At 45.5% G+C, this 24,945-nt stretch overlaps 1 protein-coding gene across 3 annotated transcripts in view; it reads right to left on the bottom strand.

Moving 5' to 3' along the window:
* Positions 1-24,945, bottom strand: part of atp2b2 (ATPase plasma membrane Ca2+ transporting 2) — a 334,512-nt gene that overhangs the window by 266,188 nt on the left and 43,379 nt on the right. For all 3 annotated transcript variants that reach the window (XM_079510385.1, XM_079510382.1, XM_079510384.1), the window contains exon 3: positions 18,685-18,754. The gene's annotated coding sequence lies outside the window, so the exon portion shown is untranslated. The remainder of the gene's footprint in view (positions 1-18,684; positions 18,755-24,945) is intronic.

Genomic DNA, 24,945 nt, shown 5'->3' with positions numbered 1-24,945 from the left:
CACTAGTCCATACCCGTTTGGGGATATGACAATCACAACGGCCTCTCCCTTTATGCCGTCGTCCTGAAATTTGCAGTCAGTACTACAATTATTAGTAATTATTTTCATATTCAGGCTTACATAAAAGAAATAGTGAAGTAAATGCATACTAGTCTAATATTAACAACAACAACAAGGAGGTGTTGTATTTGCTACGCCCATGCATGGATGTCACGACAGGGCCAGAGAGGAGAGGGAGGGAACTGAGCCCAAACTACCCAGGTCTGCCAATTATAAGCGTCTTTGGGCTTGTTGTTCTGTAAAGTTGCTTTGTTGTTAACTTTGTTGGGGGAGGTGTATGGATGCAGGTGGGAGAGCAGTGACCCAGAGAGCAGAAGCAGATGGAAGGGTCCATGGTGGGAGAGGAGTGATCCAGAGAGCAGAAGCAGATGGAAGGGTCCATGGTGGGAGAGGAGTGATCCAGAGAGCAGAAGCAGATGGAAGGGTCCATGGCATAGAGTATATAAAGGATAGAGACTGAACTGGCGCGAAGCTCCGCCCCCCCCCAGCTATTCATGTCAGTGGAAGTTGCTCAGTGGCGTTTTGAAGCACCCGGAAGACTGCCGGAAGTACCGTCTCAGAACGTCTACTTCCGCATTTGACCACCAAATTTTGGTGGTCAAATACGGAAGTGCAACCAAGCGCTCAATGTTAAAGCCCAGCTGCACAGGGTTTCCCGGTCATGAATCCACGGGTCCGCCTGTAGTCCCTCCTCCTACCACTAGGGCCCAGAGCTTCAACGTTGAATAGCCTCACTGGCCCCTTGGTCCATGGTTGGAGAGGAGTGACCCAGAGAGCAGAAGCAGATGGAAGGGTCCATGGTGGGAGAGGAGTGACCCAGAGAGCAGAAGCAGATGGAAGGGTCCATGGTGGGAGAGGAGTGACCTAGAGAGCAGAAGCAGATGGAAGGGTCCATGGTGGGAGAGCAGTGATCCAGAGAGCAGAAGCAGATGGAAGGGTCCATGGTGGGAGAGGAGTGATCCAGAGAGCAGAAGCAGATGGAAGGGTCCATGGTGGGAGAGCAGTGATCCAGAGAGCAGAAGCAGATGGAAGGGTCCATGGTGGGAGAGGAGTGATCCAGAGAGCAGAAGCAGATGGAAGGGTCCATGGTTCAAGTGGTAAAACGGGGTCACTTCTTTTGGGCTTGTTTTGGTAGATCTGACGCATGTTGTACATATACAGCAACAGACTTTTTCCATGCTGCCTCCGATTGGCCTACAGGACGCCCCCTCCTCTATTCATGTATGTCACATTCGCGAGCATGGAAATGGTGCCGGCGTCATCACAGCACCATTATTTTTTTCCATGGAGCCCGAGGATTTAATATTATGTCCATTTCGGGTCTCAACTCGAACGGGGCTGAGACACAGCAACTCTCGGTGGTGGTGTCCCTCGTGGCTCAAGTTGACGGCGTGGCCCCTCCGTCATGGTCTAAAACCATACTTTAGCGGCAAAATAACTATAGTCCGCGGTTGTTGGAAAAAATAGTGACGGCTGCGGGATTCAAACCCAGGAGGTGTGGATCAGAAGTCTAATGACTAACGAGGCACGCTATACTGAGTTGGCTGCCAGAGTGGGGTTTTTTTCCCCAGCTGTATTAGAATGTGAGAATGCTCCACCCTACTATAGTAGGGTGGAGCATTGCCGACCTGACCACTTGTTTCTCTCACAACAATCTGTAAAAACACCACACCGATGAAGCAGTGTTGTTTTCGTCGACTAAAACTAAGACGAAAAATGCTCGTAGACTACCTTTTTTCACTGACAAAAACAAATGGAAACTAAATGAAAACTAATCTACGATGACTAAAACTAAGACGAAATATACTGACAGAAGACGACCCCCCCCCCCCAAAGAAAATAGTTATTTTCATGGAACTGATGAAAAGACATCAAACTAGAAAAAGTGCCCTTCTGGGCACAGGTCTCCACCAGGAGGATAGGAGTGTGTGTGATGTTTGGCAAAATGTTTAGGAGCAATATAAACGTGTGTGTGTGTGACGCGGCTTGGCCTGTTGTAGCGCCACCATGAGGCTGATTTGAGAACTGTGAAGTGGCATTTCTTCCAAAGCCTAGTGGGAATATGCATGCACAGTTTCACCACAATTGGACGCGGCGTTGAGTAGTTGTGGCGATTTTTACAAAGCGGGCTACTCCTGAAAAGTATAGAAGCCAATCGTAGCCAATGAGGGTGGATTATGAGAAATCAAACAAACCCGTCTTGATCACATGACTATGAAGAGCATGTGTACCGATTTGCGTGAAATTTGGATAAAATCTGAAGGAGTAATATTAGAAAATATGTTTTACATATGTTGGCCTCCTGGTGGCGCTATAAAGAGCAGATGTGAAAAATTCCAGGCAAAGGGTTTTCCTTGGCCTATAGGGAGTTGGCATACAAAGTTATCCACAGATCCGTGCAGTTAGAGGTAAAAACACTTTTCGGCCAGTTATAGCGCCACCATGAGGCTGAGTTGAAAATGTTCATGTGGCATTTCTTCCTCGGCCTAGTGGGAATGTGCGTGCACAATTTCATGATTTGCAGCATTTTGTTTGAAACTGAGCACTCCTGCGAACTTTGGAAGCCAATCTTAGCCAATCAGGATGGAGTCTGAGAAATCTGAAAGACACGTTTTGTTGAATGGCTCTAGAGAGACTGTGTACCAATTTGCGTGATGTTTGGACAAAATCTGTAGGTGTACTGTCCAAAAACTTGTTTTGCACAAAGCCGCCTCCTGGTGGCGCTATAACAGGCCGTTCTGGAAATTTTGGGGCAGAGGTTCATCGTTGGCATCCAGGGAGTGTGTGCAAAATTTGGCATCGACCGGGTTAATGGTGCCGGAGATTAGCTGTTCACAGACGGAAGGACGGACGGACGGACGGACACACGGACGGACGGACGGAGTGCAAAACATACTCTCTCCCCATGCCTTCGGCCTGGTAGAGGCAGAGGAGTAGGGATGAGGGATGGAGGAAGATGAGGGAGGGCAGAGGGGGTAATGGAGATGAGATGGTAATGTGTCTGCTGGTGATGCACTGCAGCAAACGGAGGGAGGGAGGAGGGGGGGTGGAGGAGGAGGAGGAGGAGGAGAGGGGGAGGAGGAGGAGCAGAGGGGGAGGAGGAGGAGGAGGAGGAGCAGAGGGGGAGGAGGAGGAGGAGGAGGAGAGGGGGAGGAGGAGGAGCAGAGGGGGAGGAGGAGGAGGAGGAGGAGAGGGGGGGTGGAGGAGCAGAGGGGGAGGAGGAGGAGGAGAGGGGGAGGAGCAGAGGGGGAGGAGGGGGAGGAGGAGGAGGTGGAGAGGGGGGAGGAGGGGGAGGAGGAGCAGAGGAGGAGGAGGAGGAGGGGGAAGAGGAGGGGGAGGAGTGGGAGGAGGAGGAGGGGGGAGAGGGAGGAGCAGAGGGGGAGGAGGAGGAGGAGGGGGAGGTGGAGAGGGGGGAGGAGGAGGTGGAGAGGGAGAGGAGGAGGGGGAGGAGGAGCAGAGGGGGAGGAGGAGGAGGGGGAAGAGGAGGGGGAGGAGTGGGAGGAAGGGGAGGGGGAGGAGGAGGAGGAGGGGGAAGAGGAGGGGGGGGGGGAGGGGGAGGGGGAGGAGGAGGGGGAGTGGGGTCCTCAGCATGGGAAGCTTTGGGAACCCCCCTCATCCCTCCGCTAGACCAAGAACAAAGCTAAACAGTCCTGTGAACCATAGAGTCTCTTCATGCTATAAATAATCTCTGAACCCCCCGTGCAATGAGCCAGAACATTCAATCTGTGAGCAGTTTTGTGATACGACACTGTCTTTACTAATCATAATCATATCATCATACTGTATGCTTCCATTCATATTTAGTGTGTGTGTGTGTGTGTGTGTGTGTGTGTGTGTGTGTGTGTGTGTGTGTGTGTGTGTGTGTGTGTGTGTGTGTGTGTGTGTCATTGAACATATTTACATACTGTATACTACATGCAGAACACTGGCCTCAACCTGCCACAACATGTATTGTCCAATGTGGTTTCACAGCAGTGGTCGACAAACACATTAGAATGACCACACTTGCCAACACTACCTGCAGCTTCCACAGACATGCTCACACTATTAACCCATTTTGGACTGAGGCCGATTCTACAAATGCCTTCAAAATCCCGATAGTTTTCTTAAAAAACCCATGTTTCTATGTCAGTGGTTCTCAAACATTTTCATGTCAAGGACCCCTAGAATTATATGTACTAGCCCTTACCCGTTGTGAGATATTGTTTTAAAAACACAGCTGAAACACGAAGTGGCTTCTTCACATATTTGCGCTGCAACGTAACTAGGATGAGCCGCCTGAAGCAGGTGAAATTCTAGTACATTCGTATACCTTTGATGTTATATACAGTCATTTCACTGCCAGCTGACTCTCTGTTCCTATAAATAGTAAAATGGAGGATCAGAGCCAGAGACAAAACCAGCAGTCTATGGCCTAGATTAAACACCTACAACTCCAGCGAAAATCAAACCATAGGCATAGCCACTCACTGACGGAAAAATAATAGAACACATTTAGATTGAGGTTTCTCAATATTGAATATGTTCACAAGCAGGGGGCATATAGCAGGAAACATAAGGAATAGAATATGTTCACAAGCAGGGGGCATATAGCAGGAAACATAAGGAATAGAATATGTTCACAAGCAGGGGGCATAGCAGAAAACATAAGGAAACGTATTCTTTCAAAACTGCACAGGCGAATAATGGTCAATAAGGGCCATTCTCGGCCCCACCCCGCCCTCTCCCACTGTTTATTTAAGCAATAAGCCAGCGCAGCGGAGGGTCTTCTACCCTCCCAGCCATTGTAAAATTCCCGGTAAGCTGGGGCCTCGAGTGGCTTATTGCTTTTCTAAAACGGTTACAAACATATAGCAATATTAACCTAATAAAACTATTAAATTCACAAAAGTAGCTACGCTTTGCGCCACCAGAGCGAGCCACATCACTTCCTTGTTTGCTCGGCAAGTAGGCTATATATGTGACGGGAGAATAGCGCTTGATGTCTTTACGGGGCTGTCTGGAGCCACACATTCACAGTCATATGAGCCGGGCGGTGCTTAGACGCCCGCACGGCATGGGTTTGTAAGACAATCAAGCGCTCCCCTTCCCCAGTAAAGCTACAGAGATGCGGAATCAGCTGGGAATGATATGAAGTGATTGAAGGTGTGGGTTATCGGTGAAATTTATCACATGCCGGTAACCAGCCAATCAGAATCAAGTACTGGGACTAACCATTTTAGAAATTGTGTTTAGTTTCCAAGATGGCTGCAGCACCAGGAGGGGGTGGGGCGGAGGTGAGCAGGCGGGTCGACATATGCCATTACTGAGCTGCATTCAAGACACTTGCCTTGTGCCTGACACCTGACTTGTGTCTGACCACAGCTTTGATGGATGTGTTCTGCCCCCCTCCCCCCCATCAAACAAAATGTTTGGTCAAACCATATGGGCTTCCATTGGAAATGCATTGGAGCGGCCATTAAACACAGACACAAGACAGACACAAGACAGGTGTCTTGAATGTGTGAACGCAGCCCAGTAAGGGCATATGTCAACCCCACCCGTTCACCTCCGCCCCACCCCCTCCTGGTGCTGCGGCCATCTTGGAAAATAAACACAATATAAACTAGAAAAAGTGCCCTTCTGGGCACAGGTCTCCACCAGGAGGATAGGAGTGTGTGATGTTTGGCAAAATGTTTAGGAGTAATATAAACGTGTGTGTGTGTGTGTGTGTGTGTGTGAATGGAAGGAGCAGGTCAACAACATCTTGTCTGATTTTACATCTCGGCTGGACCTGATTGACAGGTGTCCACTGCCCCTGACTATGAAGTTGGAAGCAATCAGACAGGTGGCGCTCTCCAAAGTTCAACACCTGTTCTCTAATGTCCACATTCAACAGAAAGGTCTGCGTGAGATGAATGACAAAACAGTGAGCCTAGTGCGAAAATGGTTTGGACTCAACTCACACAGCACCCGCGACATCATTTTTCATCCACAGTGGGAGGGAGGACTGGGAGTCCCAAACGTGGAATGGATCTACACCAGCATGAGGATTTCTCACCTCTTAAAAATGTTAAACAACGATGACAAGGATGTTAGGGAGCTGGCTCGATCCTCCCTGTTCCTGGACCTAAGGAGGCGTAAGGTCCCACTGGCCAGGGAGTTAGAGCCACACTTCCTTGGCTTCCGGAGGAAACCCAACGGGAAACTGGACACCCGTTCCGCTGGCTTTGGGGTTTGGTCGGACTGGCCAGACCTAAATGACCTCTGTGTCCGTACTGGAGTGTCCCTGGAGTGGGTGCGGTCTGACTCAGAGACTGTGAGGGTCTCCGAGGATATCATAACTGACCCCCTCACCCAGGTCAGGGCAACGGTCACCTATGCTGGACACAGTCACCTGCTAACATCTACAGGTGCCAGACGAGTCCTCATGGATGTACACCAGCACCAACAACAACAACACTGGACTGGACTAAAACTCCAAGGGAAGCTTGCATGTCTTCTCCATGCTGATCACTCCGTTTCACACGCATTCATCAAGAACGCTGCACTCAATGAGGACATTATCACATTTACAGTTAAAGCCAGACTACAAGTCCTTCCCACCAGACTCAATCTATCCATCTGGTTCCCCACCACTCAGGTCCCTCATTGCTTGCACCACACCACAGAACAGATCACTGAAACACTGTCACACATCTTGAATGGATGTTATGCATATAAAGGAATGTAACTTCCTCAAGTACAGACAACAGCAAACGAGTTCTTGAATACTGGCAGGTTTATTGATCCAAAAGTAGTTAGTCCAAACCAGACCGTGAGAACTGTATAGTAAAAAACATATACACAAATACAATAATCACTAGTCAAAATAATAACAAACATACAGCAATATCTTAACATTCTCTTAATAATGTCATATACCTTCAATTACTGTATACACATAAATAAACTTAGGTTACATATTCACATTACACACAAAGACCACATCTGACAAACTACAGCCCAACATTGCTATCAAACAATTCAATACAAAACAACACACAAAACGTCAACAAACAGTACCTTAGTAGCTGCATATACTTGTATGAGGAAATTGTGCTAGCTTAGTACTTTGTAGCCTATGATCTTGTCATGCTATGAGCTATCTTGCAGATGCAAACACACTGAAACACATGGATAAATCAGCTGAGTTTCTTGGTAAGTGTTACGTTGATAAATGTCTGGGCGGAAACGAGCGACCTAAACACAAAGGTTCCGCCCTAGAGAACTTTGGTTCCTACCCAAATAAATAGCTGAAAAATACTGCGCCGACTGACACAGAGGCAGTTACACTCCCACCAAACATATCACATGTATATGATTTCCTTCAACCTTTGAGAGACAATACTGCATAGAAAAATATAAACAAATAATAACTTCAGTTCTTGGCTTCCCCAGAGACGATCACCTACGACTGCACCTGTAGGGAGACAGATAGAGAGAGAGGGGAGAAAGAGAGAGGCCGGAGTCTTCAGTCTGCTTCCATCAGCGTCACCGTCTTATGGATGGGCCTTTCCAGGTGGACAGGTTTGGAGATGCGCTTTCCTTTCTCATCAAGGGTTGAGTCGCTGATGAGCAACTTGAGTCTTCGCACCTTCCCATCCTTTCCTGGGTACACTTCGATGATCTTTGCCATCCTCCACTGGTTACGTGGTGTATTATCATCTTGCAGGAGTACAATATCATCGACCTTTGCATTCCTGCGATCTTTGGTCCACTTCTGTCTCTGTTGGAGACTCAGGAGGTACTCCTTCTTCCATCTTGTCCAGAAGTGGTTGGATAAGAGTTGAACTCGACGCCATCTCTTGCGGAGGTATAGATCTTCCTTGACGAACTTCCCAGGAGGTGGAGCGAGTATCGTGGACTTCATGGTCAAAATGTGGTTCGGTGTCAGGGGCTCTGGACTGGATGAATCATTCAGACAATCAGTGGTCAGAGGTCTACTGTTCACTACTGCCATGACTTCATACAGGAACGTTCTTAGAGAGGAGCAGTCCAGCTGCGTAGCTGACTGTTCTAGAATGGACGTCAAGACACTTCTTACGGTGCGAATTTGTCTTTCCCAGACGCCACCCATATGACTTGAAGCTGGGGTGTTCATGATGAACTCACATCCAAGTTGCTTGAGCTCTTCCTGATCCATTTCTTTCAATGCTTCAGCAAACTCTCGTCTTGCTCCGACGAAGTTTGTTCCTTGATCACTTCTTATCTGACGTACCTTTCCACGAATGGCGATGAATGAACGCAGCGCGTTAATGAAGGCATCCGTGGTCATGTCGTCGAGCATCTCAATGTGAACCGCTCTGGAACACATGCAGGTAAGTAACAATCCATAACGCTTTAGCTCTTTCCTTCCTTCCTTTATGTAGAATGGTCCAAAACAGTCCATCCCGCAGTAGGTGAACGGAGGAGCTGTTTCCATCCTGTCCTCTGGAAGGTCTGACATTCTCTGCTGTTCAGTGCATCTTCTGAACTTCCTGCACTTAGTGCACTTGTAGATATGGGACGATACAGCCTTGCTGCAGCCTAGTATCCATATGCCATTAGATCGGAGTGCATTCATGGTCATCCCTCGTCCCTGATGGTACACTTTCTCATGGTAGTGTGTGGTGAATTATGAATCAATAATTCTTACAATATCTCATGTTCTTGGGCATAGCATATGGTGATCTGTTGTTTAGTTGGTCAGACTAGCTGGCTGGCTTAATTGGGGTCTGTCTTTGATATTCAAGGACCACCTGGGGACAGGGGTTGTTTTACTGTGCCTTTTGTTTGAGTCCTGAGATCCTGATTCACACCTAGGGCAACCAAATGCTAAAACAGTGGATCAAAGGGACACAGTGATCCTGATTCTAGGAATGGCCAAATGGTAGTCTGGTCCAATGTGCATTGTAAAACTGTACTTAAGCTAGTCGAATTTCTATGTCAGTCAGTCAGTCGACCCGAGGCCGTGAGGCTGGAGGAGCCTATGCTATGCTATGCTTTGCTGTGTACTCCGAAATAAACATCAAGGAACATCTAATCTGCTGTCTGCTGCCGTCTCACAATTATCTCCGCTCTCCCGTTTTGGTTAAGTTTGTATGGTCTCGTGTCCAAAATACACGACAAGTGCTTGACGAGTAAGTTTGACACATGACTGTCCTTTGGAAGAACCGCTGGATGCTTCACCTGTGGATGTAGGGCAGCATGAGTTAAGCGGCCTCCAACTCTGAGGACACCTTGGTCATCCAGGAATGGACTTAACCGGTGCAACTTATTGGCGTTGCCTTTGACTGGCGTCTCCTTGTCACTCTGGAGTAACTGTATTTCTTGTGAGAAGGTTGCTTCTTGAACCATCTTGATTATGGTCAACTCCGCTTCTCTCCTTTCCTCCAAACTGCTGGCTTCACAGGACTTTGGCTGGAGCCCTTTAATTTCTTTCACATGGCGCTGGAGTCTGGCGATAGCTTTCACCATTCTGGACCAGTCTGAAAACTTGTGTAGGCGATCTAGCAGCGACTTGACTTCTTTCGCCTGGGTGTCGAGAACCTGGACCTTCTTAAGTTCAGGATCGTCACTTGTGATCTCTCCCACCTTGACGTCTCCACTTGGTAACTCCTTCTGCCAAAGAAAGTCTGGGCCTGTGAACCAGTTAGAGGATACCAGTTGCTCTGCTGTGAGGCCTCTTGAGGCGTGGTCTGCTGGATTCTCTTCCGAAGCCACATACCTCCATTGTGTAGACTCTGTGCTTTGCTTGATGCGTTCCACACGATTTGCCACAAATATGTGAAATCTTCTGGCTTCGTTATTGATGTAACCAAGGACAACTCTTGAATCAGTCCAGAAGACTTCTTGTAGGCACTCTACTTCTAGTTCCTTCCTGAGCATGTCACTGGTGCGGACGGCTACCACTGCTGCTGACAGCTCGAGTCTTGGTATGGTTGTGACCTTAGTAGGAGCGACTCTCGACTTTCCCATTACAAAGGCACAGTGGACTTCACTTGATGTACTCACTGCTCTGAGGTACGAGCACTCTCCATAGCCTGACTCACTGGCATCGGCGAAATGGTGGAGTTCGTAGTGTTGGACCTTGAAGCTTGATGGAACGTAGCATCTTGGAATCTTCACCTCGGCTAGATTTTGCAGGTCTTGAAGCCATCTTTCCCACAGAGGTCGTAGGTCATCAGGTAAGGTGTCATCCCAACTGAGCTTGTCACGACACATCTGCTGCAGGATCTGCTTTCCCAACAAGATGAACGGTGCCACAAATCCAAGAGGGTCGTACACTGAAGCGACTGTGGACAGGACTCCTCTTCGGGTAAGTGGATTCTCTTTGACGATCACTCTGAACTGGAACTCATCAGAAGCCACGCACCACTGCACACCGAGTGCTCTTTCCATGTGCAGTTCACCCAGTGCCATGTCCTTGTCTTTGGCAGCTTGAGCACATTCTTCTTTTGGGATTGTGTCTAGGACTTTCTTGCTGTTAGAGATGAACTTATGCAGCCGGAGTTTGCCTGTGCTGCAAAGCTCTCTTGCTTCCTTCACAAGTTGGATCGCTTGGTCTTCAGATGCTACACTTGACAATCCGTCATCAACGTAGAAGTTCCGTTGGATGAACTTTATGGTGTCTTCACTAAAATGTCCTTGTCCTTCAGCAGCGACGTGCTTCAGCCCATAGTTGGCACAGCCAGGTGACGACGCTGCACCAAACAAGTGGACTTTCATCCGATAGATGGAAGGTTGGCTTTCAAGATCTCCATTGTCCCACCAAAGGAACCGCAGGTAATCTTGGTCTTCTGTTTTAACATGGAACTGGTGAAACATGCGTTCGATGTCACACATGATTGCCACAGGACCTCTTCGGAAGCGATACAGAACTCCCACCAAGGTGTTCGTCAACTCAGGACCCGTCAGGAGGTGGTCGTTCAAGGACGTTCCTTGGTACTTGGCGGAGCAATCGAAGACAACGCGTATCTTCCCAGGCTTTTGTGGATGATACACCCCATGGTGCGGAATGTACCAAGCTGGAGCTTTGTGGATGTCTTCCTCCGGGACCTTTTCTGCATCTCCGCGTCTTATGGTCTCATCCATGAAAGTCTTGTAGTCCTTGTAGTACTGATCGTTTCTTCTCAGCTTCCTTTCTAGGCACCTGAGACGATGGATAGCACAGATCTTGTTATCAGGTAAGTTAGGTCTTTCTTTCTTGAATGGCAGCGGCATTTCATAATGACCGTCGCTCTTTAACTTGATGCACTTTTCCATTTTCGACAGGAACCTTAGATCTTCTTGAGAGATGGGGCTGGTCTCTGACGCTCTTTCAACGAAGTCAGACTCCAGCATCTTGATGACATCTGCAGGTAAGACAACTTCTTTGATCTGTGTCCTACAGACATAGTGCACTTCCTTTGTGAGGTCTGAAGAGGATGGTAGACCTGGCATCACTTGCTTCACCATGACTTGGTGACTTATTCCAATTGCATCTCCGTAGTTGAGACACGGGTTGCCATATCCCACTACACTCCAGCCCAAGTCTGTCTTCTGTGCAAACGGCTGGTGTTCCTCACCAGGCACCACTTGTCTTGGAACGAGGGCTTGGGCACAGTTGTAGCCAATTAGCAGGCCGACATCACAGCTTTGCTGAGGAGCGATCTCATCTGCAATGTGTTCAAGATGAGGCCATGCTTTCGCCGTCTCCGGTGTGGGAATATGGTCTCTGTTTGCAGGGATAAACTCTCTTGAGTAAGTCACAGGCAGAGTGATTATCTTGTCTGAATAGAATCCTCTAACTTGTAGACCAATCAGCTTCTGACAGGACACGACTGTGTTTCTTGAAGCCAACGTGGATAGCTTTAGCTGAACTGGTTCACTCCTAGCATTGAGAGCCTTCGCTGTCTCTTCGAGGATAAAGGTTGTGTCACTTTGTGTATCGAGGAGTGCATACACCAGAACTTCACGACTTGGCACACTTGTAGACGACACCCACACTGGAATTATTGTGGAAGTATGAGTGTCTCCAACATTCTGGATGACTCTAAGTGCCGTCGCCGCACGTGATGGTCTCTCTGACTGGTCTTGTGACTGTTCATTCTTCCTTTCTTTGTATTTGTCACTGTCCCTTGCTCTGTCATACCTTGTTGACATCCTTTCTTCCTTGGTGCGATCGTCATGAAGACAAGTTGGGTGTCTTCTCTCACAGGTGTCACAGCTGTTTCTTTCTCCACATTCCTTAGATCGGTGGCCAAAATTCAGACAGCCGAAACACAACTTCTTCTCTTGAACAAACTTGATTCGCTCCAAGATTGTCCTTTGTATAAACTTGCGACACCTTTGTAGACTGTGTCCTGCCTTCTCACAGAAGACACAGCTTGTGACGACGGCTCTCTCATCTGAGCTGGTTGCTAAGACCTTTGCTCCAGGACCTCTGCTCCTTACACCCTTGTCTGGAATTCTTTCACTTGGCTTAAGAGCATGGAGAGATGTTATTGGGCTGCAAGCGATTTTAGCTTCACGTGTGAGGAACTTGACAAACTGGCTGAAGCTCGGGAACATGTGAGTGTCTTCTTCTGCTTCTATGACTTTCCTATTCCATCTTGAAGTCAACCAGTCTGGAAGTTTAGAGAGTATTTTCTGGTTCTCGTTGCAATCATTAAGTACTTCAAGACCTCTCATCTGGGACATGGCTGCCTCACAGCTGCGCAGGAAGTCGGTGAGTTCTTGAAGTTCCATACTGCCTTTGGAGCTTATCTTGGGCCACGCGTCGAGCTTCTCTCTGAAGGCCTTGGCGATGAGGAAGGGATTGCCGTATCGCTCTTCTAGGATGTGCCATGCTGCATAATACGCTGACTCTGTGCCAAGTAAAAAGTAGCTCTCTATGGCCTTTTTAGCAGATCCACCCACATACTTGCGTAGATAATATATCTTCTCTTCAGCTGGTATGTTCTTCCTGTCAACGAGTGTCTGAAAGGACACTTTCCAGTCGTTGAATCGGAGTGGGTCACCGCTGAACATTGTAGGTTCAGGTAGAGGAATGCGACTCGCACTGATGGATTCTGCGAGCGCTCTGACGAGAGCTGCTGTGCCATCTTCATATCTGTCTTCTTGCCTTGCTTGTGCTACAGCTGGTGGTGTAGAACAGTTCTGCGGCGGGCTAGTTTGAGGCTTGACTTCCTCTTCTTTCTTCACAGAGACACGGTGGAGAAGCTCATTTATTTCTTCATCCGAGCAGTCGCCTTTAGATGCCGGACATGAACGTTCACTCTGGTCATATACTTGCTGTCGTGCCTTGGCAGCCTTTAGCTTCTTAATAGTCTCCAAACGATCTAGTTCTCTGCGCTTGGCTTCTAGCACTCTTCGTCTCTCTGCGTTTTCAGCCTCTTGTTTGGCTTTTAACTGAGCGGCTTCAACTTCCTGTCTCGCCTTTAACTGTTCGGCTTCAACTTCCAGTCTCTGAAGCTCTTCAATATAACGCTCTTGCTCCAGCTGGACTTCTAAAGTGGCTTTGTTGGCCGCAACCTCAGCAGCTGCACTCTTCCTGCTTGCAGAGGAGCACTTAGTGTGGCGAGAGCTAATGCCTGTCTTTCCTGAGGCTACAGACATTACCTCTTCAATGACTCGATGTTCTTCATGCCTTTGACTTATAGTATGCCTATGGACTGTAGCTTCCTCCCTTGCATCTATAAGGTCCATTGCATCCTTTACAATCTTCTTTGTTACTGTTTCACAGGTGTCGATTCTGCGACGTGTGTTATGGTCGGGAACCTCAAGGCGTTTCCAATCGTCATAAACGTCATTCAGACTCCTAGAGGTATTGCTTACTTTAGTGATGTGTCCATCTAGCAGGTCGTCTGAGCACTTCCCACTCAGCGCTTGATCGGCTTCTTTAGTGGCATCCTTCCACTTCTCATAGCACACACTGAACCGATGTGCAATCTTTCTTACTTGCTCATCATGCTGTTCTTGACCCTTTTCCGTCATTCTGCGGACTCTTTGGCCTAATGGTGGCTCTTCTGAGGAAGTAGTGTTGTCCACTCTAATGCCTTCATTCACTTGTGGCTGCACGGTTGTGCTGTGCTCCTGCACACACTCTGTCTTGTCAGGTGTGTGTGACTCCATGTCTGTGCAATGTACATCTGCAATTACATGCTCTCCGCCATTTTGAGACATCTTACTTCTTACTGCTCTTTGGTGCTGTCTTCGGGAGCAGTTAAGTTCTCACTGTAACTTCCTCAAGTACAGACAACAGCAAACGAGTTCTTGAATACTGGCAGGTTTATTGATCCAAAAGTAGTTAGTCCAAACTAGACCGTGAGAACTGTATAGTAAAAAACATATACACAAATACAATAATCACTAGTCAAAATAATAACAAACATACAGCAATATCTTAACATTCTCTTAATAATGTCATATACCTTCAATTACTGTATACACATAAATAAACTTAGGTTACATATTCACATTACACACAAAGACCACATCTGACAAACTACAGCCCAACATTGCTATCAAACAATTCAATACAAAACAACACACAAAACGTCAACAAACAGTACCTTAGTAGCTGCATATACTTGTATGAGGAAATTGTGCTAGCTTAGTACTTTGTAGCCTATGATCTTGTCATGCTATGAGCTATCTTGCAGATGCAAACACACTGAAACACATGGATAAATCAGCTGAGTTTCTTGGTAAGTGTTACGTTGATAAATGTCTGGGCGGAAACGAGCGACCTAAACACAAAGGTTCCGCCCTAGAGAACTTTGGTTCCTACCCAAATAAATAGCTGAAAAATACTGCGCCGACTGACACAGAGGCAGTTACAAGGAATGTACATAGCACGCCATGATAGAATAGTGGAACTCATAGCAAAGGATATATCAAAATACCATGCCTCTTCAGTGAGAATGTACAAACATTCCAAGGTCATTCCATCCATGTTCCAACTCAGTGATAACTCAGATACCTTTACATCTCTAGCAGCTAATACACCAGATATTGTTGTGGTTGATGAAGAGTCCAGAGAAGTGTCTGTATTAGAGATAGCCTGCACCTTTGACCACAGCCTAGAGGAAGCCTTTATGACCAAGGTCATAAAATACCAACCACTTCTACATAACATCTCAGAGCTGGGCTATAGGTGCAGACTATTTGTCTTTATATTTGGCAGCCTAGGGCATATGCACAGACTGGTTGTTAGAGGGTTCCAACAACTTGGGATGCCCAAAAAGGAGGCAAAAAGGCTGGCAAAGTATTGTGGTGTCTCTGCTATAATTGGCAGCCGTCATATATGGCGGAGACGCTGTTACTTATACCCATAGAGTACTGTGTGACATGCCTGTTGTATCACGAAAACACATGCCATGACTTTGCAAATGTAACTCTAATGCACCTATAATATTTGTGTCCTTGTATGCATACCCTTTGTGTGGACATAAATAAATGGTTAAAATGTGTGTGTGTGTGTGTGACACGACTTGGCCTGTTGTAGCGCCACCATGAGGCTGATTTGAAAACTGTCAAGTGGCATTTCTTTTCACCGCAATCGGACGCTGCGTTGAGTAGTTGTGGCGATTTGTACAAAACGGGTACAAAGCGGGCTACTCCTGAAAAGTTTAGAAGCCAATCGTAGGCAATGAAGGTGGATTATCAAACAAACCCGTCTTGATCACATGACTATGGAGAGCATGTGTACTGATTTGCGTGAAATTTGGATAACATCTGAAGGAGTAATATTAGAAAATGTGCTTTACATATGTCGGCCTCCTGGTGATAAAGAGCAGATGTGAAAAATTCCAGGCAAAGGTTTTTCCTTGGCCTCTAGGGAGTTGGCATACAAAGTTATCCACAAATCTGTGCAGTTGGAGGTAAAAACACTTTTCGGCCAGTTATAGCGCCACCATGAGGCTGAGTTGAAAATGTTTACGTGGCATTTCTTCCTCGGCCTAGTGGGAATGTGCGTGCGCAATTTCACGGAAATCACACGATGTGTTCATGATTTGCAGCATTTTGTTTGAAACTGAGAACTCCTGCTTGCTTTGGAAGCCAATCTTAGCCAATCAGGATGGAGTCTGAGAAATCTGAAAGACGCATTTCGTTGAATGGCTCTAGAGAGACTGTGTACCAATTTGCGTGATGTTTGGACAAAATCTGTAGGTGTACTGTCCAAAGACTTGTTTTGCACAAAGCGGCCTCCTGGTGGCGCTATAACAGGCCGTTCTGAACATTTTGGGGCAGAGGTTCATCGTTGGCATCCAGGGAGTGTGTGTGCAAAATGTGGCATCGACTGGGTTAACTGTGCCGGAGATTAGCTGTTCACAGACGGACGGACGGAAGGACGGACGGACACACGGACGGACACACGGACGGACGGACGGAGTGCAAAACATACTGGTGGAGACAACAATTGGAGAGGGGTGGGGCCGAGAAAGGCCCTTATTGGGGGAAATGGATGTAGGTCTATACTGTACTAAATAAATGGTAAATGGTGCATTTATATAGCGCCTTTATCCAAGGCGCTTTTAAATAGATTGCGCATTACATTCACCCATTCACACACACACACACACACACGTTCACACACCGATGGCGGCGGAAACCATGCAAGGCAACCAACCTGCACATCGGGAGCAATTAGGGGTTCAGTGTCTTGCTCAAGGACACTTCGACACTAACTCTGGGGGAGCCCGGGTTTGAAATGGCAACCTTTGTGGTTAAAATCTGGCCACTCTACCCCCTGATCCACAGCCGTCACCTTCTGAAGCATATCAGTTCAAATCAGATGCTATACTCTTTCTTTTCTCTCTCCAAAGGCCCTCATTGCCAAGCACCTATTGGACGATTTATTTAATTTGATTGTATTTCTTTATTTTGGGGAGGGGGTCTTATGTCAGTGACAAAGCAGCCTGGCAGTGGCTAAACGCAGCGAGAAATAATTCTGGCAGTGAGTTTGAATGTAATCAGAATAGGTTAACCATTTAAGTAAAAAATTATATGAGTACTTTTTTCCACCACTGTATACTGCAGGATATATATATATATATATATATATATATATATATATATACACACATATATATCCCTCGCCGGTATACCGTATGTGTGCATGCATGTTGCATGCGTGTTAAATATAGCCATCTATGTGGAGAGCTGTGCTGCTGCTGCTGTTGAGGTATGAAAAGATGCTCCCGCTTGCTTTTATCGGGTCATGAAAGATGTGTCACGCAATGGGACACGTACTGTACACGCTGCACTTCAATAATTCATATTTCCGATCAGTCGCCTCAGCAGAAAAAAGCCCATTGTGCTCGCCTTGGTCGCTGAAAATGCCGCTGGGCTTTGAAGGCCAGCCCCGGGCCCCACAGAATGCATCCGTTTTAATGTTGAATTGACATGGTTCATTATGAATGCACCACTTGAACCCTATTTGCGACCCTGTATACTCTCTGGGCGTATCGCGATAGGTGAGGATTTTAGCCAATCTACAAGCGCTCAACTGATTGTCTAGAGACAATAGGAGGAGACCTATAGACCGCCGGGGGATCCAGAGGAAAAAATGTCTTCTAAATCATGAAAATTTTCTGGAAAACCTCATGTTTCTATATCAGTGTTTCTCAATATTTCATGTCAAGGACCTCAAAAATGATATGCAATAGGCCGCCGACCCCCATCTGAAAATATGTTGTTCCAGGGACCCCCCCACAGAAGCAAAGATTTGAGTTAAAAACGTTCGCTCTGAAAGAATGAAAGAACGATTTTTCAGTGAACGATTACTATGTAACCCAGGCAGAACTGTCTGTCTGTCTGTCTGTCTGTGTGTCACGCTGTGACACCACCCGCCCGCCACCAGAGGGCACAGTTGTATCTTTAAAAAAAGAACTTAAAAAAAAGCACGTAATTTATTCTAATTGTTGCAATTTACGAGCTGCGTTCACAAGTCTTACTTGTATACCAGTGCACTGTACTAGTGTACATCACATTTTGTCATGTACTCAGCGTTGTCTCATTCTACACGTTGCCACTCTATTGAGATGTTCCGAGCATTGTGGTGAATACGAAAGGACTCCAGAAGCGTCGAGGCAATGTGTCAATGTCAAACAGCCTCTTCTAAACAAATTAACTTGCAGTGCAGCGCGTGATGCGCTGCACCCCCCCCCCCCCCTCCCCCCCGAGAGACTCCCATCATACCGCTTAGTTCTTAAAACAAACAACGCTGTACGCTGAAGGCTGAAGATGAAGAACTCTTATCTGGTAGCAGCAGCAGCGGAAGTGTGCGCATGTGTGATAGCGTGTGTGTGTACAGTATGTGTGTGTGCACGCGCGCATGTACATTCTTAACTTATAGCTCCACCTCTGCCCTGAACCAACAGTGCATAAAGAAACTGAACACAGACATGAGTGCCACCTGTGTGGCAGAATATGGTGATACATATCTCACTCACACACACACACACACACACACACACACACACACACACACACACACACACACACACACACACACACACACACACACACACACACACACACACACACACACACACACACACACACACACACACACACACACACACACACACACACACACACACACACACACACACACACATCGCGGGTAAATCTTACCTTTCAGTTGTGTGGCCAGTGATTAAAGGTGAGGTTGAAGGAGAGCCTTTAACTCATAGTCCAAAGATCCCTGGGGGGGGAGAAAGAGAGAGAGACAGAGAGAGAGAGAGAGAGAGAGAGAGAGAGAGAGAGAGAGAGAGAGAGAGAGAGAACACTTCAGGACATGTACAACTGCTCCGTTTAACCAAAAAAGCAATTCTGATTTACAATGATTCTACCCAGCCTCTTCGCTCTGAATGTGACTTGTTGCCATCCGGCAGGAGGCTTAGGGCAAAATTAGCTAAAAAAGAAGGGTTACAAATCTTTGTTTGTGCCAATATTGCTGTGGAAATAAAGAAAGACAATGTTTAAATAGTTCACCTAATCCCCACAGTTCGTGATCACTGTTCACTGTGTTTATGTGAATGCATTTTATATAGTATTTTAATGCATGGAACAGGAACAGTTGCCCTGGGCTGTTTCCCATAACAGTACAATAATACATTAATACCTTAGGCTTAAAGATGGAGTGCCGTGATTTTTAAAAACATGATCAGGTATTATTCACCATATCACTGTTTTTTTGTTTGTTTTTTTGCCACGTTTGACTGTCAAGGACTGTCAACCCCAAAATTATATATAATTGGCCTCCGACCCTTATCTGAAAATATGTTGTTCCAGGGACCCCCCAGAAGCAAAGATTTGAGTTAAAAGCGTTCACTCTGAAATAATATATATTCAAGATTTGGGTCACATTTTCACGATAAAAATAAAAATAGCAGATCTACAAGCTCGTAATGCGGCACTCGGTGCCGCGGGAGTATGGTTTGTTTAAACGATTAAAAGTAGAAGTATATGTACGTATTCACCTTTTTCATATGGCCCATAAGTCTTTGCGTTTGTGTGTGCATAAGTTTCTCTTGCTGTGTTGCCAGTTTTGCAAGACAAACAAGTGACCAGGTCTATGAAAACCACAAATGAAAATAGCTGATCTACAAGCTCACAGCGACACATTGTGAGGTTGTACATCTGTTATTTAAAAACACATTGAGAATAAATCGTTTTTAATAAAAAAAAAAGGCACACAATATCAATATGTTCAGATGGATGTCCGTGGACAATTACATATTAATCTGGGGTTCCTTGATGTGAAGAAATGTGGAAGCAAGCCCAAATAAGCAACTACTGTACACTTTGGAATCAAGCCCAAAAAAAACATCAACCAGCATACCAATAATTTATTTGAAAGTGACTTTACAGAAAAAAACAAGTCAAAGGTTGCTTATAATAAGCAGACATGGCAACGCGGCCTGAAGGAAGCAAAGCACACACACAAGGAGCCCCAGTGCCTTGGCGGGGAAAAACGTGGATAATTATCCCTAGGAGTGGAGATGGCCGTTGTCACATCAAGCTATTGTTAAAGTAAAGGGAGGACTTCCATCTTTTTTTGAGGGCCACTAGCCCCTCCTATATGCTCAGCTTTGTGCTGTGTACCACGGAATGTGATGATTTGATTGGCTGAGCAGCACGGAATGCAAGGATGTGTGATGATGTATGATGATAAGAAACGCCCCTCACTTCACACAAGTGTGAGTCTTTATTTTTATTTTTTTTAAGAACATAACTCCTGAACAGGCTTTAAAAAAATGAGGTATGTATAAGCCCTTATGGAAACAGCGAGCAGCAGCAGGTTAATCCATATATGACTTAGTGCAGGTTTAAACCGCACTTTGGTCCAGTAGGCTTAAAATGCCATTCAGTAGATAGATTAATAACAAGGCACATTATTCACTTACTCACAGTTTCCTATCTGAAAGCATGCTTTTGTTTGGGCTGTTGATGTACAAAGTATAATGACCACATTTTTATTCATCAAGGTCATCATTTGGCTCAGCAGTGAGCATGAACACACATTGAACCCATGCAATTCAAGAGACCGGAAGCTCGACTAGCGCCACAGGGAAATAATCCATCCATTCATCTTCAACCGCTTATCCGTAGTCGGGCCGCGGGGGCAACAGCTCCACCAGAGAGCTCCTCTCCAGAGCTACATTAGTGACTTCCTCCTGGGGGATCCCGAGACGTTCCAAGGCCAGTGAGTCGATCCCTCCATCTGCGCCTTGGTCTGCCCCGGGGTCTCCTCCCAGTGGGACGTGCATCGAGGACCTCCCTAGGGAGACGCCCGAGAGGCATCCTAACCAGATGCCCGAACCACCTAAGCTGGCTCCTTTCCAGGCGAAGGAGCAGCGGCTCTACTCCGAGTCTCTCCCGCGTGACTGAACTTCTCACCCTACAGGGAAATAATAATAATTTTTTAAAAAAAAGTGTGACGCATAATTATGTCGTTGCACCAAGTGGGCCTAATGGTCAACAGGGGTGGCTGAAATGTGCCTGAATAATGCTTTAAATATTAACTGTATAATATGTGAAGACATTGAGGGCTAGGCAGGGTGATACGCCTAGATCATAGACAGAGAAGTGATGAAGTCTGTGGCAGATTTGGAGGTAGGTGGAGGGGTGGTCAGCCCGTGATGAGCTGACGTACACAGCTGACGTACACAGTCATGTTGATTATGGTAGTTGGATTCATTTTTTCAAACAAAGATTTGTAACCCTTCTTTTTTAGCTAATTTTGCCCTAAGCCTCCTGCCGGATGGCAACAAGTCACATTCAGAGCGAAGAGGGTGGGTAGAATCATTGTAACTCTGAATTGCTTTTTTGGTTAAATGGAGCTGTTGTATATGTCCTGAAGTTCTCTCTCTCTCTCTCTCTCTCTGAAGTTACGAGAGTTGGATCACTGTTCATATAAGCTTTGATATTATATGAAATCATACATTTTATTGTTATGTTATTATTTGCATCTGAACTCGTCAGTATAGCCTAACTGTAGGCCTATACATATATCTGTCTATATGTCTATCTCAATATTGGCAATAAGCCAATATTGAAAAAAAGTTCAAAATCCAGTGAGCACTTGCAACTACACTGTTTAATATTTCATGAGGACTTGGTTTCAATACATGAGCCCAACACATTTTACTGGGTTCTAAGGCCTGATTTACACTGGCAGCCAAATCTAGCCTGAATGTAGCCTGAATCAGATCTGTGTCACTTCAAGATAAATAAGTCTAAATGCAGACAGGTCACATGGAATCCGATTTTTTCCAAATGTGACTTGAGTCACATCCAGAGGTGGTTTCAAATCTGATTTAAATCCTATCTGAGGAGATCTGGCTGAATGCAACGACCAGATGAAATGACCTTAGTCGAATCAAACTGTCCAAACGTCACTTGCAGCGCGACCCGAGCGCTACTGACTTGACGTCTACAGACCGCGATTATTTTCATTTAAGTAAACAAACAAGAAAAACCAAACAATAGCAAAAGAAAGAAAACAAGCGAGAGGACAGAAAAGAGAGAAAACAATAGTGCAACACACGTTTCTTTTATAGGAATAATTTCACTTCATTATGTCAGCATTACAGCGGACGCCAGACAGACGGTGAAATCTGTACCAAAGTCCGCGATATGAAAAAGTTATTGGAATTCTGAAGGCATTCCGAAGGGATTCCAATAACTTAAATGTCATGTCACTTGGGGAGGAGGCACACGGGAGGATGCCTCTGTACAATATTCCAAACTTCTCAAAATGTACAGAAACAAGGCCGTTTATTATGAGGATATTTCTCGCGGAATGGTAGAGAACGACTACACGCAGTCCTATCTGCAATGTCAGATTGTTCAACGCAGATAGGTCTATGCAGGGCGGGGCTTTGCGTTGAGTTTAAAATCAGTCTGAATACACAGATCGGATCTGGTCATTGCAAACGGTAGTGTGAATGACCGGGCCAAAAGATCGGATTTGACTTGATGTGACTGCAATCTAAAGCCGGGCCAAACTGACTGAAAATGTGATTTATTCATTATGACCGGTTTGAAAAGTAGAAATATAGGCCACCTTCTTATAGCTGCCTCCCTCCAATAAAAGACCGGTATCAGAATCGGTTGAGACAAATAAAAGCCCGGGTTTCTAAAAGAGGATTTATGGTAATTAAAATGAGAATCTAGAATCAAGAAGGGTTTATTATTTGTCACTTACTGATACAAAGATACTGAATACTGGTACTGTATGTATTCACAAACTTATGAGCAACATTATTTACTGACTTTATGAGCCAACTAAAGTTTGATTACTTGGTGTGAAAAGTTAAAAAGTGGGACAACTTAACCCCCACAGGATTAGAAGGAAGGAGAGGAATGAAGTATTTTGCTTCTTAGAATGATCAAAGTCTGACAGAAGTTTGCGGGCCTCCGGCTCTTGTCAAAAAAGGGTAGCAGAGAGCACCCCAACACCTAAAGACACAAGACATTGACTTACGTAATGGTGTTGTCTCGGGAATGCGACGGGAACACTTCTAACCCTTGAAAACTTCACTTTGAAGTCACTTGCAGGCCACTAAATTTATGTAACTATAAAGCATTAACGATTGAAATTAACCATCAGATAATATGTGTGTCTTTCGATCAGGGCCGTTAAGGTCGTTTATAAATATAGACATGGCTTGTAGGTCTGCTATTTTTGAAAAATCCTGAAAATGTAGCGCAAATCTTTGAATATATATTATTTCAGAGCGAACGTTGTTAACTAAAATCTTTGCTACTGACATAGAAACATAGGTTTTTCAGGATTTAGAAGACATTTTTTTTATTTTGACGTCAGGCCAAAATGGATTCATCTCATAACTTTATTTAACCCATTAAGACCCTGTTACGACCCTATAGTAGAGTCATCATTCCTTTTCCCTGCAGTGCCGAGGTGATCGGAGGCTCAGTGACAGCACCTGGTCGTCATCACCAATCAGCCAATCCCTTTGTTGTTGTTGTTGTTGAGGTACCCTACATGCTCACTGACATATGTGACCAAATTTGACTGAGGGACTGCCATTGGATTTTTTTGTATTTCGTTTTTTCATGTCGTATGAAAGCAGGGAATCATAGCTTCAAATTGACGCATTGGTTGTTCAGTTTGACCCACCCGTTTTGGAGATATGGCTTATAGAGTAATGTCTTGCAGAGAAACAGCGAGTTGAGAAAACATGAAAGGTTGAAAGATTCACTTCTGTGTTCTCTAACATTACACCTCGCTACATGTTTAAGCATTTATTTCATATTTACATGTCGATTTCAGCTCAGACACTTATTTCAGACATGCTCTAGTATGTGAAGAGTCTGCCTGTGCTATTAACTCATTTTGGGGAAAAAAATAAGTTTTTGTCTGGTGAAAAGCTGAAATTTGCGCGATGGCAGGCTCTCAGTCAAATATGGTCACATATCTGTCTGCAGGCAGTGTGCCTTATTTTGTTTGAGGGTTTAAAGGTGTAGTGAAATGAAAAATACGTTTTTCACACTTTTAGACCATATCCGTGGTCATCATATGGGCATACCTAACAATTAATGCCAAAAAATGGGCAAATTCTCATTTGTATGTGTTTTATATCAAAAGTCCATAAAAATATATTTTGTATTACTTCCTGAAAACGAAAACGTGCTGCGTGATGACGTGTCGAGGCCCACATCGATAAAAGCCAATAAAAATGAAGCTCACCATTTAATTCCCCATATGTGCGCATCCATGCAGCACAGCTGCTATTGATTACAGAAATCCTCCGTTTTTATTCCCATTCAAGATAACATCCAGGCAGTGTATTACTCGGTTTCAACTTAATCATCACGCTAAAATATGTATCTGAAAACATTATAGGGTAGAAATAAGCCACATAACAGTAAACTGGTACAGCTGGCCGTCTATCTGATTTGTAAACAAACACACAGCATGCTGCTGCGTATAGCATAGCAACCGTCCCTAGCTACCGTCCCATCGCCTGAAGGGATGCGACGCTCTGATTGGTTCAGAAACTTCAGACCGGTGTTTCAACTTGAAACCGTTTGAAACTTCATAATAAAAAGGGTCCACCATTTCCGTTGCACTGCACCTTTAAAGTAGCATAAAGGTGTTTGCACACGGTTGCATTATATTTTATTTTTTCCTTTTCTTATTTTTTTTGCCAGATATCGTTGCACATTTCGGAGGGTGTAAAACAAATAATCAACCTGCACCATTCAATCAAACTGTATCCGAATATTTAATCTGTATACAGTTTTTTCAGACCGGGGTCTTCTGCAGCCGTCTAGCGGGGTCTTAGTGCACACAGAGCACATCTACGCTGTAGAGTGCATTGCTCTAATTTGGATTTCATTATTTTCTCCCATTTCTCTGTTAGT

This window comes from Electrona antarctica, assembly GCF_951216825.1.
Source record: "Electrona antarctica genome assembly, chromosome: 9".
In the NCBI taxonomy this organism is placed as follows: Eukaryota; Metazoa; Chordata; class Actinopteri; order Myctophiformes; family Myctophidae; genus Electrona; species Electrona antarctica.
This window is presented reverse-complemented; position numbering and strand designations above follow the sequence as displayed.